The sequence below is a fragment of the Tiliqua scincoides genome, chromosome 16 (assembly GCF_035046505.1).
Source record: "Tiliqua scincoides isolate rTilSci1 chromosome 16, rTilSci1.hap2, whole genome shotgun sequence".
Taxonomy (NCBI): Eukaryota; Metazoa; Chordata; class Lepidosauria; order Squamata; family Scincidae; genus Tiliqua; species Tiliqua scincoides.
The window spans coordinates 1227595-1240348 of NC_089836.1; the positions used below are offsets into that span (position 1 = coordinate 1227595).

A 12754-nucleotide genomic window follows, 5' to 3' on the forward strand; every position below is an offset into this window, starting at 1 on the left:
TTGGCCCTCGGGGCTTCCGGCGCAGGGGCCGCGCTCCTCTGGCGGCCATTTTGCGAACGCGAACGGGTCCCTGCCGCGCTTCCGTGCTCCCTCAGCCCTCCCCCGCAGCAGCGCGCAAGGTCCCTGGAAATGACCCCTTAGGGCCGCCCTACGCACATCTACCTGGGAGTAAGTCCCATTGGAAGCACTGGGGCTTACTTCCGAGTAGACACACCTAGGAGCGCATTGTGAGCGCGTAGGCTGAAATAGCCCCTGCTCGGAGGCGGGGCTGTATGTGACGTCACTGAGACGGCGTGGTCGGAAGGAAGCCCCTCCCCTCGCCCGAAGAGAGTTCTGAGGAGACAGGCGGCCATGCCGTCATGGGGCGGGGCCAGAGAGAAGCCCCTCCCCGCCTGTAGGTAGGTTCTGAGGAGACGGGAGTGGTGACATCATGGGGCGGGGCGAGAGAGAAGGGCTCTGGGGGCGGCCTGAAGGTTCCGGTTCTCTTGTCCCCGCGGGTTGCCGTAGTTGTAGTTCTCGTGCGCCACGCGCCTCCGGGCTTCCGTAACCCCTCCCCGGCCTCGGAAGAGCGGGCCGCGTGTGCCCGGTCCCTGCGCGCATGCGCGGGAGCGCCCTCCCTTTATAAGCACGCCTCGCGCGGGCGCGCGCCCATTTGCGGCGGGGACGTGGCGGCGGAGGGTGATGCGCTGCGCGGATGGAGGGGAGCGCAGGCCGCTGCGGCCTGCCTGGTGAGAACCCGAGCGGAGCTGCGGTGCTCTGTGCTCCGGAGGGTCTGCAGGACTGCGCGGGAGTTCGGGGGTCCTTGGTCGGCAGGGCCTGGACTGTTCTGGGAGCTCGTCAGTGCGGTGGCGGGTCTGCGGAACTCCCCGCCACAGGGCGTGGTGGCGGCGTCTGGCCCGGGCGCCTTTCCGAGGAAGAGCCCTCGCAGGTCGCGAGGAGCACGTGCAGAGTGCCGGGTGCAGGGAGGGCACCGGGGGCAGGTCTTGCTGCCCGGTGTGCTCCCTGTGAGGTGCAGGAAGCTGGACTAGGTGGGCCGTGGCCTGATCCAGCGGGGCTCTGAAAGGCTGAAAGTCACTGGTGTGGGCACCGCACGACGTTCAGCCACTACATGGGGTGGAAAACAGGATCTGATGGAATGCAATGTAATTCCTGAACAGCCCAAAGGTGCGAAGCGGGATTTCGGTGCTCTTTTCCCTAGTTACAAGGCACTTAAAGGTGGACCTCCTCAGTACCGGTGCTGAGCCAAGTCATTCGCTGCCAAACCGGTGGCGCCACCTGTGAGTCCCATGGGAAACATGCTGGAAACGCCACTTCCGCTGTTTCCCTCACCAAAAAAGCCTTTAGCCAGGACAAAACGGTGCCCCATCATTAAGATCCATTGTGCACAGGTCACCGTGTGGGCACCATGTTCTGTGGAGGCTTCTGGGTTCCTGCATAGAAAACAGGAGGAAGTGACATCAGTGTGGAGGCGGCCATCTTTCCTTGCTTCAAGCTCACTAGGAAAAAGCATGGCCAGCACTCCAGAACCTGGAAATAAAACAAATGCGGCTCTAAGTGTTGGCTAAAATATCCAGCATGGAAGACTTTAGTAAGAACACCCTGCTTGGAGGCAAGTCTTGCAACCCACAAGTGTTCCAAGCAGCACAGTCTCTCATGTGGGGCCACAGGCAGCCTCACCGAGCCCTGCGCTATCACAACCAATATACAGCCATAACTTATGTTGCATTGGCAGCTATTTATCTCTAAAGTAGGGGCTTGGATCCCTGCTTTGTACTTTGCTTGTGAAGTGGACGGAGAGTCACGTAAGCGTCCCGTGCCGAAACGGTAGGGGACTTGGCACCAGCGCAGTTCTCCTTTTGTTTGTAAACAGTTCCTCTGAGCGGCATGGGATCCAAACTGTCCAATACATAATTCATTTCTGTTACTTAAACAATTGTAAGCCGCCTTGATCTTTTAGGAAAAGTGGTGTATAAAACTTTTAAATAAATGTGTAACAGGGAGCCCTGCATCCTGGCTCCAAACAAGTGACTGTTTTCCAGGCCTGACTAAAACAGTCTCTCTTTGCTTTTAGGATGGAAAGCAGAAGGTATCAGCATTCCAGGCAAGGGGGTCTTCTGCCCTGGTGAGTCTGCCCCCACCGTGGGTTGCTGCCCCTATAGGCGTTGCAAGTGTGGCTGCTGTGCTGCGCTTGTGTCATTAGGTGGCAGAGAGAAAGAGGCTATGTCTACGCTCAGTGTTCTGTGGCTGTGGACACTCAGAATGATTAGTAGCCTCACAAGTGTGAACTTCCTGTCCTTTTACCTTCCTGAAATCTGTTGTCTGGTTGCATTGAAGTCTTTGCACTTCCTGCTGGTATTTTGCAGTGCTGGGGGGGGCGGACGACATTTGTGGGGGAGGACAACTCTGGGGGGATGGAAGACTGTTGCTTGGCAAAGCTGGGATGCAGAGAGTTAGTGGGGTAGAGTTTGCACAGGGCCAGTGGAGCTGTTTTGCAAGGTCAGTTTCGGTGGCATCCTTGTTACTCATGTCACCAGGCAGTGGTTGGTTTGCAAATGCAGCCCCTTAGCATATGTTGAGGCTCCAGAAATAGGCAGCACCACCTAGACCCTCCCTGCTAATGGGTCACATGCTCACAACAGCATCACATTGCTAAGCCCAGAACAGCATAGCCGTAGCTACAGCTTTTGATTGTGCTTCTTTCCCTTAGAAGCGAAAAAACATCTTACAAAACCGTTAACAATCTTCTGATTATAGTCTGGTAGTCTGACTACAGGTAAACTTGCTGCTCTTGCTTTGTGGGGACAGATCACGTAAATCCCAAGTCTCTAACATGCCATAAGCTGCTTCTGAAACACATCCCTGTTCCAAACCAGTGAGCCATAGAGTATGAGGGACTGCAGAAACAACTGAGAAAGCACCCTTGGATGCTTGGATCCAGTTTCATGGTTCTTTGGATCTTGCCTGAGGTTTCCAATTGTTCCATATTTTCTCTCTCTCTCAAACCACTCTGAATCAAATGCAGGTAAGAGGCATAGTATAAACATGGCAGCATAGCTGGCACACCAAGGTTGGCTGTGGGTCTTTGCATTTGTCCTGATTGGGCAAAGACAAAGATCAGCTGAACAGTGTTTTGTTTGGATTGCTGGATTCTGGTAGGAGAGCCATTGCTGTTTCCAAAGAGGAGGGGTGTGCTGATTTTTGAGTCCAAAGAGGTGTGTGCTGCTTTTTGAATCAAATGCATGCTGGGATGAGAGCAGAGTTTGACAGCTTTGGTCATAAACGTTGATGTGACTTTGGATTGCAGGAATGTTGGGTGAGAGAAGAGGCAGTGCTGTGCTAGAGGCGATGTAGCTGAAAAGCACCTGGGCCTATGCCCAGCTCCAGGACTCCTATGCAAGCAGGGGAGCAGAGGCTACGGGGACAACCGGATCTGTCACAACAGCCTGTGGACAACAACGGGTGAGTAGGAAGGGGCAGGCTCTGTTTTTGAATATCAAGCTTTGAGACAGGTTGTCTTTTGTTCCATAATTTCTCCTCTGAGTTCATGTTTTCTAATAAGGGGAAGTTATCTGCTGGTATGAGTTGCAAAATGAGGCTGGGCTGTCTGTCCTGCCTTCCTGCTGCTGCTTTTCCAGCCTGTTTCTTCAACCGTGGTTGGTAGAAACTTGGGGTTTTTTAAAAATAATGACAGCAGGACTTGTGCTGGGGCTACGACTTAGGAGTTTCTTGGGGGAATTAGTTGGGCAGTGAATTTGATGTTGCCCCTTGAGGTGTGCAAGCACGGCTGCAGTGCTGTGTTTGTGTCATTGGGTGGCAGAGAGGAGCAGGTTATGTCTACGCTTGGTGCCTTGGAAAGCTGACTTGTAGGCGCTTAAGCATGGTTGATAGCCTGACAGAGCAGCAAATTGCTCCCCTCCAGCCCATGCAGTACAGACCTCTGGAATTTACTTGAGAGGGTCTGGCTTGGTAAGAAGCAAAAAACCATGTTCTTTAAACTATATTTTGGTGGTCATTATGCCATGGAACTGTTTTGCCAAGGTGAACTGTCACCACAAAACAGGGCGTGTTTGGGTTTCATTGTCCTCTTGGTCTTGTGTCTTTTCTAGCCTGGGGCCTATTGCTAAGGGAGATCTCCAAAGAGTGACTGATTGGGCTTCCTTTCATTGACAAGATTAGGCTCTTTAAAACTCATTCCTTGTTTATATGGTATCTGGCTTTGTAATGTTTTGCTGGGCAGCAGTTTACAAATATTCTTAACAAATGTTGACAGCAGATATAAAGGATTCCAGCAGGGCTCCTTCAAGACAATACAACCTATCTTTATGGCTCCTTTGCTACATAAACCACTATACCAGGGGTGCTCACACTTTTTTGGTTGGAGAGCTACTTTGAAACCCAGCAAGGCCCGGAGATCTACCCTCCAGGGGGGCAACTTGGGGGTGATGAGAAGTGGGGTGACTCCATGTGTGGGGCCACGGGGAGGGGTTGGGGAGCCCTCTGGTGGGCAACTTGGGGGGTGACGGGAAGTGGGGTGACTCCATGTGTGGGGCCACGGGAAAGGGTGGGGGAGCCCTCCAGGGGGGCAACTTGGAGGGGTGATGGGAAGTGGGGGGACACCAGGTGTGGGGCCAAGGGGAGGGGTTGGGGAGCCCTCCAGGAGAGCAACTTGGGGGAGTGATGGGATGTGGGGGGACACCAGGTGTGGGGCCAGGGGAGCGGCTGGGGAGCCCTCCAGGGGGGCAACTTGGGGGCAGCCCCACACCCTCTTCCCCGTCCTCCCTCCGCCCCAGAGCGCCTGCTCAGCTCACCCTCTGGGAGCAGGAAAAGTTCTGCGAGGGCGCCGCAGGGCGGCAGCAGCAACCAGAGCGTCCCCGCTGGCCACGGGCTCCAGCGCCGCCGCCCCCGGGGGATGCGCCACAGCCGGGCAGCTCCCGCTCATCTCCGCCACAGCTCCTCAGCACCAGATGCGATGGCAGGCCAATCGGGAAGCTCCGAGGCTCTTTCCAGCCCCTTTCAACATGGCGGGCCAATCGGGAAGCTCCAGGGCTCTTTCCCGCCCCTTTCATTGATTGAAAGGGGCGGGAAAGAGCCTCGGAGCTTCCCGATTGGCCCGCCATGTTGAAAGAGGTGGGAATGAGTCCCGGAGCTTCCCGATTGGCTCTTTCCTGCCCCTTTCAACATGGCAGGCCAATCGGGAAGCTCCAGGGCTCTTTCCCGCCCCTTTCATTGATTGAAAGGGGCGGGAAAGAGCCCCGGAGCTTCCCGATTGGCCCGCCATGTTGAAAGGGGCGGGAAAGAGCCTCGGAGCTTCCCGATTGGCCCGCCATGTTGAAAGGGGCGGGAAAGAGCCCCAGAGCTTCCTGATTGGCCCGCCATCCAATTGGGAAGTTCCAGGGCTCTTTCCCGCCCCTTTCAACATGGTGGATGGGAGGCTCGGCGCGCGATCGACCGGTCGATCGCGATCGACGTCTTGAGCACGCCTGCACTATACTGTTGTACTTTTTTTTTTTTTGTTCAGAGCAGCACAGAATTATTTCAGGTCAAAAAATATTAGGCAGGGGTACCAACTGATCTGACAAAAAACACACACAGTTTAGAGAGGAGAATACATCAAAGTCTCCCTGTCCCGAAAGGGCTCGCTGTAATCTAAAAAGATGTAGAACAAACTCTAGCACTAGAGAAGACACTGTGCTGGGATGAAAGGGCAGTTACTCTTCCCTTGCTAAATATCAAAGGGGCACCACTTGAAAAAGTGCTACTTTGCCTCATTAGCAGGGTATTCTAGTTTATTAAGAATGGAAGCATAATATTTGTCTAACGTAATGTTCAAATGAGCCACAACAGGAAAAGGGTGGGTCCTCGCACCTGGAGCAATGTGAGCCAACAGTGGGCTTTGCACTTGTATGTTAAAATTTTGGGATCTGTGAGCAGCCTTTAAAATCCAATGTTAATACCCAGTTTTTTATTCACAGGTGGTGGCTGTTGGACATTTTTTTTTGCAGGGATTGCAATGTGTGCTGTCCAAGGTAAGGCTAGCATTTTGGGATGATAGGATTTTTCAGATTAAATGACTTGCTAGAAGTGGAAGCAGTAGTAGGTATACAGTTCTGTGCTTGGGAGGTAAAATAACAGCATTGCTGCAGGGTACTCTTCCATAGAGACAGGCTTCCCCTTCCAAATTTTTTATACCTTGAGAATCGTGCTACATTGTCCATCAGTAACTCCTTCTGAGTTGTACTACAGGAGAACGCGGACCTTACCCAAACTTAAAACACGTCACGTTGAAGTCTCGTCATAATTTCAGCAGTTTGTTTGGCAAAGGCAAGACACAAACATATAATATAAAATACAAGTTGAGGAGACCTTTGCAAAATAAGTGCGGACCCAGAATGTTCAGCACGTGAAAAACCGTCACTGTTGGGGATTGTGATTGGCCACAGATAGGGAGTTGTAGAAATTCTTTCTTGGAGTTGGGGAGAGGAAACGGGGCTGGTCAAGAACAGAGGGGTTGTCCCTGGTATTCAGAGCCCCCTGCAAGTTACACCAGGTAGGGGCATTTTGGGGGGTTCGTAACAGCTGCCAAGCCACCTGCCCCGTAGAGACGTAAATATGACTACAGTGTCGTTTTTATGCCAGGAGGGGGCAGAGAGGAAACGGGGCTGCGTGCGAGTCTTCCTCCTTGAAGGATGGGTGGAGGACACTGACAGCAGCTGAACAAATGTGTTCAAGGTTCAAGTTGATGGTGGCAGAAGCAGCATTAGTGCAGGGATGAGATGCAAGAGGTGCCGCCTGTGACAACTTGGTATGAAGCTTAAATAGTGTAAGAGAAGTCCAGGGACGGCTCACGGCATGTGACCATTCTTTGCTTGTGACCATTCATAGCGCAGGTGACCATTCTTTGCAAAGTTCCCCCTGCATAGGATGGACAGAAGAATTGCTGGCTGCCGAAATTGAGACACTCAGAATCGGGGGTTGGGGGTTGGGTTGAGATGTCCATATTCCAGGACAAGCTTCTCTTTTGAAAGTCACCCCTCTCCAACAAGAGGCATCCAGAAGTAGACTTCTGATATGGAACTCTCGAATTGGAATTAATCAATGAGGTTTTATTGTCTGTGTGTCTGTACTCCGTTACATAATTGTTACTGATTTCACTATTCATCACTTTTGTGCATGAGCGTGTGATCATAATCTCGAAAGCTAGAGGAAGTGCTTCATGCATCTGACGAAGTGGGTTCTAGTTTGCAAAAGCTTTGGGCTGCAATAAATCTTATTCCTGGCCTTACGGGTTTTATGTTGCACATGCTCCCATTCTGTGCATGCTTGTGTTGAAGCCCAAACTCTGTATGATTCCGCGTGGCTGCAATTTGGTTTCTGCTCCCAGCTATTCTGCCTAAATAAAACAGACTTGACACAACCACCATAGTGTTTTGCACTGAATTGCTGGCTGCTGAATTGTCTTCACCTGCTCAGGATCTTTGTCCATAGAAAACTGCCTTGTATCGCTTCAGCCTGTCGATCCCTCAAGCTCAGGCTTGTCTGGCTGGCAGCAGCTCTCCAATGTTTTGGGCAGGTCTTTCACAGCCCAAGCTGGAGGTGCCGTCAGGACTTGAACTCGGGACCTGCCTGCACAGCAGGGCTCTGCCACTGAGCTGCGACCTCTTCCATAGCGCAGGGAGGCCCATCACAGTCTATGTATAATGGCCCACAGCCGGCCATTCCTTGTCTATGAAAAACTGTGAATGCTAGGGGTCCACTCCTGAAACTCACTCAGTTACTTACTTTGGAACCTTTGAAGGCCTGGGTTCTGCCAGGCCGGCAACCCACTGTATTGGCATCCACAGGCTTATGAATGAACCACAGAAGCCTCTGTAAGCTACTTCAGTGTTTGGAGCCAACTTCTGGTTTGACCAGAAGTAGCTTCTTTGGGCTATTCTGCGGCCCACAGAGACCAGTAGGGTGCATCTCCAACCCACTGTGACCCAGGAGAGGCTTCTGGAGGCACCCATGTAAGACCTTCTGTATCCACAGATGGCTAAATCCGTGGATATGGGACCTACATGTGTGGAGCATCAACTGTACATTCATTAACTGTGAAACCCATGTTGGTTTCCAAGAATGTGGCAGTAACTAAATGGAGGGGTGAGTGGGTAGCCTTTGAGGAGGGCATGAAAGCTGCGTGCCTTGATCATTGGGAGACCAGCCAGCTGCTCCACAAGGATGGGATCCTGAAAAAGCATGGTATAAACCGGCATGCATATGGCTTCTCAGTCTAGCCCAAGAAGAGGGTGAGGTCTTTGAATCGGAAGATGTCCCATAGCAGCTCAGGTTATTGGGGCATGGGGAGTTGTGAAACTGTGGGGCAGCAGCTGCAGAGGCACTCCGCATGTCTTCAGGGAGGCGAGATGGTATTAATCAGTGAGGGTATCGGGGTTAATGGTCAGTTGAGATGTGTAAATCACAAGGGAGGGATTGCATTAGCTGTGATGGACTGCAGTGGGAGGGGACAGGAATAATCTCCGTTAAGCGTCTGTAGTGTCTCTTCAACACTGAAGATCAGCATGCAGGGCTTGCTTTTGGAAACTCCTCTCTTCAGGAAGCCTGTTCTCTGAGTGACGGTGTATTACTGTCATCCAATAATCCAAATCATTCTGGAAGATGCCTGCACTGCAGTTAACCCATTTTTGTCCAGCCCGCAGGTGTATACATTTGATCCCTGTTGTGTATATGCAGTGTTGGGCAAAAATGGTTTAAAACAGCTACAAACGAGCAAGAGTGCGAGAGGGTGGCAAGGAGTCGGGGCACCCTCCTTTTGGATGCCATCAGCATGATGGGAAGAGGCTTTCACCCCATGTGCATGGGCTCAGCCTGGCCCAGAAAGCTGCACTCGTGTCTCCGTAAACTCCGGGGAGATTAAGCCGTTTCTAAAGATCAGAACTAAAAAAAAAACCTTGGCAAATGGAGGAGGTTGGATCAAATCTGTGTGAGTGCTTTTGGGTGGGAAAATGGAGGTTTAACCTAACCTTGGGTTAACCCAGAACACGTGTCCTTTTTATTTTTTGTTTGTAATCATCCTCTTGGGAAATCCCCAATATGGTGCTCGTAATGGTTTGAAGAGCTGATCATCTTGGGGAGCTGGGTCAAAAGAAATGGGGGGGGGATCAGCACCCAGACTCGAGCTGATAGTCTGCTCTGTGTCTTTGGACTTGCACTAAGAGTGTGCTATTGTACTCCACCTGTGCTAACACCTTCCTTGTCTCATTTGCAGACCTCGGTGGCGCTGTGAGAGCTCAACTGGGATTCCTTGTCCATGTGTACTAAGTTCGGGTCCAGGGTATTTGAGGGACTGCCTTCATCCGTGTAATCCAACCCATCCTCTCAGGTCATTTGAGGGGACCCTTCTGACTGTTGCCACCAGTAGAGGTGAGTTCAGTGGCGGCAAGGAATAGGGCCTTCTCTGTGGTGGCGCCCTGTTTATGGAATTCCTTTCGCTTGGAATTGAGAATAGCTCCCTCTCTAGAGACCCTACTGCGGGGCCTCACCACCTTCTTTATGAAGGCTTTTAACTGACAAATTGCATTGTTTGGGTTTAGTTTAATGTTCTCTTAAGGTGCCCTGAAAACCTTTTGGGGTTTTTTTTTTTTTTTGGAAGTCATTTATGTACTTGCAGAAACTCATGTTGCAATAAACATATTTAAAACGGAAAGCTGATAAGTTTGAACATGAACAAAATAACTGCTGATGGGAGGGAGAGGAAACCAAACAGAAGAACTGTTGCGGCCCAGTAGGTAGATCTGAGCAGGCATCAGCTTGAGGCTTGACGTAGCAATGAACTCACTGGGAAGTGCTGGGCACACTGGTGTCTTGACTGCAACAGGCAAATGAGAATATTGCAAGGGTGTGGGTGACCCTTGCCACGTGTGGACGGCGAGAGTTACAGCTGCCAGCCTGGAGCAAACAGGTCTGACCCTGTCATTTCGCTGTCCAGTTCGGTGAGATGCGTCTGGAGCTCTTCACAATCTTCTTCTGGTCTTCAACCACCCAGAACAGTTAAGTGTCACCCACAAACTTGGTCACCTCACCTCACTGCTTATCCCTGACTCCAGGTCATTTATGAACAGGTTGAAAAGCACCAGTCCCAGAACAGAGCCGTGGCGCACACCACTTTTCACCTCTCTCCATTGTGAAAATTGCCCATTGACACCCACTCGCTGCTTCCTTGTCCTCAACCAGTTCCTAATCCATAAGAGGACCTGCCTGTCCTCTAACTCCTTGACAGTGGAGTTTTCTCAGCAGCCTTTGGTGAGGGACCGTGTCAAACACCTTCTGAAAATCCAGGTATATAATATCCACAGGTTCTCCTGCATCCACATGCCTGTTGACCTTTTCAAAGAATTCTAAAAGGTTAATGAGACAAGACTTTCCCTTACTCAGAAGGCACCAGGTATGACATTAAATTGCCTCTTTGTAGCCTTTCCCCTTCTTAAGGTTTTTTAAAGTTTTTTTTGGGGGGGGGGGTTGCTTGATTCTAGGTGCTTGGAGAAAATACAAAAAAATTAGGTCAGAAGGTTAACTTTGTTAAGGACTAATTAACAAAAAAAGGACCATTTAAAAGAACCAATTAACTGTTAACCAAAGTTCTATCTGATATGTAATTAAGGTATTAAAAAGAAATTATGAGTAGAAGTGTAAAAGTTCTTTCTATATTTCTGTATTTTGAATCTAATGCCCCATCCAGGGTCAAATTTAAAAAAACACATTTTTGGTTTCATATGGCTAAAATAATCCAACTTAAAAGTTGAGTTAAAGTTAAAAGATAAGCTAAAAATTGAACTTAAAGAGTTAATCTACATTGAAAAGAGTTTTTGTTGTCGTTAATGGTAGGGGATTTCTATAAAAAAATTGTTTTGAGTGTCATTTTTGTTGTTCCCATAGTTTTTATGAGGTCTCTAAGGTACTTTCAGGTCAAAGAAGAGACTAAAATAAAGTCCCTAAAATAGACCTGCATATGGACTATGAGCCCTAGGAGAGAGTCACAGTTGAGACTTAAGTGGATCATGAGCTTCAGCTGCCATTGGGAATGGGGGATATCACACTTTCCTCTCCTTAGGTACTACTTTAGACATGTTCCTGAACAGCTCCTAAGATGAGAGTCTAAGACTGCAATCCGAACTGCACTTTCCTAGGAGAGTAGACCTGGTTAGGACTGTGCCCTGAGTCATTTGAAGGCTTCCAGTGTTTCTATAGCAGCGGTTCTCAAATGTTTCACTCTCCACAGCTCTTTACACCCCCAAAAGGAATCTCAGAGACTCATGGAGCCCCGGTGCAAACCAGGCAGGGGGCAGATGGTAGCCACTTATGGTGTACTTGTGAAGCTCTAGAAGGGTCTTGGAGAGCCTCAGGGCTCCTAGGAGCACACTTGGAGAAATGCTGTTCTATACCATTAAAAGTCCATTAAACTTATAAGTGTGGAAGCCATCCCTCCTGATAGCTTCTAACCTTCTGGTGGGTGATGGACCGAGGGTAGGGCATGCTCTTCCAGAGCAACTCATGCAGCAACAGCTGAGCTTAAAATGCTTTCCCTGTAAGTCATGTGCAAGAAATAGAACCAATGGGAGAGATCGCACTTGGCTTGTCCTTGGGGTATTTCACTACAGCAGCTGTCCTCAGACTGGCTCCCTGCTATTTGTCAAGGTGAACTTTTTCCATCTGAGGACAGAGTACAAAAAAAGGGGGGCTATTGTGACGCAAGTGCCACATTTCTGAAACCAGGCTCCAGTCGGCAGCTGGTGTGGGGGGGGCAGCCAGTGGCCCCCCCGAGTGTTGCCATTTCAGCAAGCAAAGCCCCTGTTTTGTAAATGGGTCTCTTGGCACAAGGCAAGCACTAAACTTTTGAGCTGGGAGGACCAGGGGCTGCTGTCAAGACTGACTGTTGCCTTTGGCTACTGGCAGCAAATGTTTGGTGGCTGAAGGGGGTCCCCATTCATATACACTGCCATGGTCACCTCCTCCTTCTGGCTTTCCCCCCTCCTTCAGGCACAGTCTCAAGCTGATCTTCCGATTCCTGATTTGTCAGGACTCTGCAGCAGACATGAGCCGGGTGACATCTCAACGGCCCTTGCGGCAATGCTCCAACTGTCCTAAAAAAAAATCCACATGAGCACTTGAATCCTGCACAAGGATTAAGGCTGCAATCCTAACCTCACTTTCCTGGGAGTAAGTCCCATTGAACACAATACGACATACTTCTGAGTAGACCTGGTTAGGATTGTGCCCTCACACAATCTTCCTGGGACAATTCTGAAGGGTGGTGAGTGCAATTGTGCCCAATCCTAGCAATTCGTTTTCACGCATGTCTCACACTTTAACGTTAGACCCCTTAAGAACATAAGAACAGCCCTGCTGGATCAGGCCATAGGCCCATCTAGTCCAGCTTCCTGTATCTCACAGCGGCCCACCAAATGCCCCAGGGAGCACACCAGATAACCTGCATCCTGGTGCCCTTTCTAGCCAGCTGAACATAAGAACAGCCCCACTGGATCAGGCCATAGGCCCATCTAGTCCAGCTTCCTGTATCTCACAGCGGCCCACCAAATGCTCCAGGGAGCACACCAGGCAACAAGAGACCTCCAAGGCCTCCTGGGAATTGTAGTTTAAGAACATAAGAACAACCCCACTGGATCAGGCCATAGGGCCATCTAGTCCAGCTTCCTGTATCTCACAGCGGCCCACCAAATGCTCCAGGGAGCACACCAGG

The 12754-nt window shown here is 50.5% G+C and overlaps 1 protein-coding gene, 1 long non-coding RNA gene, 2 other non-coding genes and 1 pseudogene across 4 annotated transcripts in view; all 5 read left to right on the plus strand.

The window, feature by feature from the left end:
- NOTCH1 (notch receptor 1) overlaps positions 1–12754 on the plus strand; it is a 787535-nt gene that overhangs the window by 664256 nt on the left and 110525 nt on the right. The window lies entirely within an intron of this gene.
- LOC136635479 (uncharacterized) lies at positions 644–9694 on the plus strand. Its single transcript, XR_010793395.1, has 5 exons — positions 644–728; positions 2072–2122; positions 3305–3459; positions 5973–6026; positions 9266–9694. It is a non-coding gene; the product is annotated as an uncharacterized lncRNA (long non-coding RNA).
- Positions 2147–2279, plus strand: LOC136635730 (small nucleolar RNA SNORA17). The gene has a single exon (XR_010793415.1). It is a non-coding gene; the product is annotated as a small nucleolar RNA SNORA17 (small nucleolar RNA).
- Positions 3758–3897, plus strand: LOC136635731 (small nucleolar RNA SNORA17; annotated as a pseudogene).
- Positions 6588–6719, plus strand: LOC136635732 (small nucleolar RNA SNORA17). The gene has a single exon (XR_010793416.1). It is a non-coding gene; the product is annotated as a small nucleolar RNA SNORA17 (small nucleolar RNA).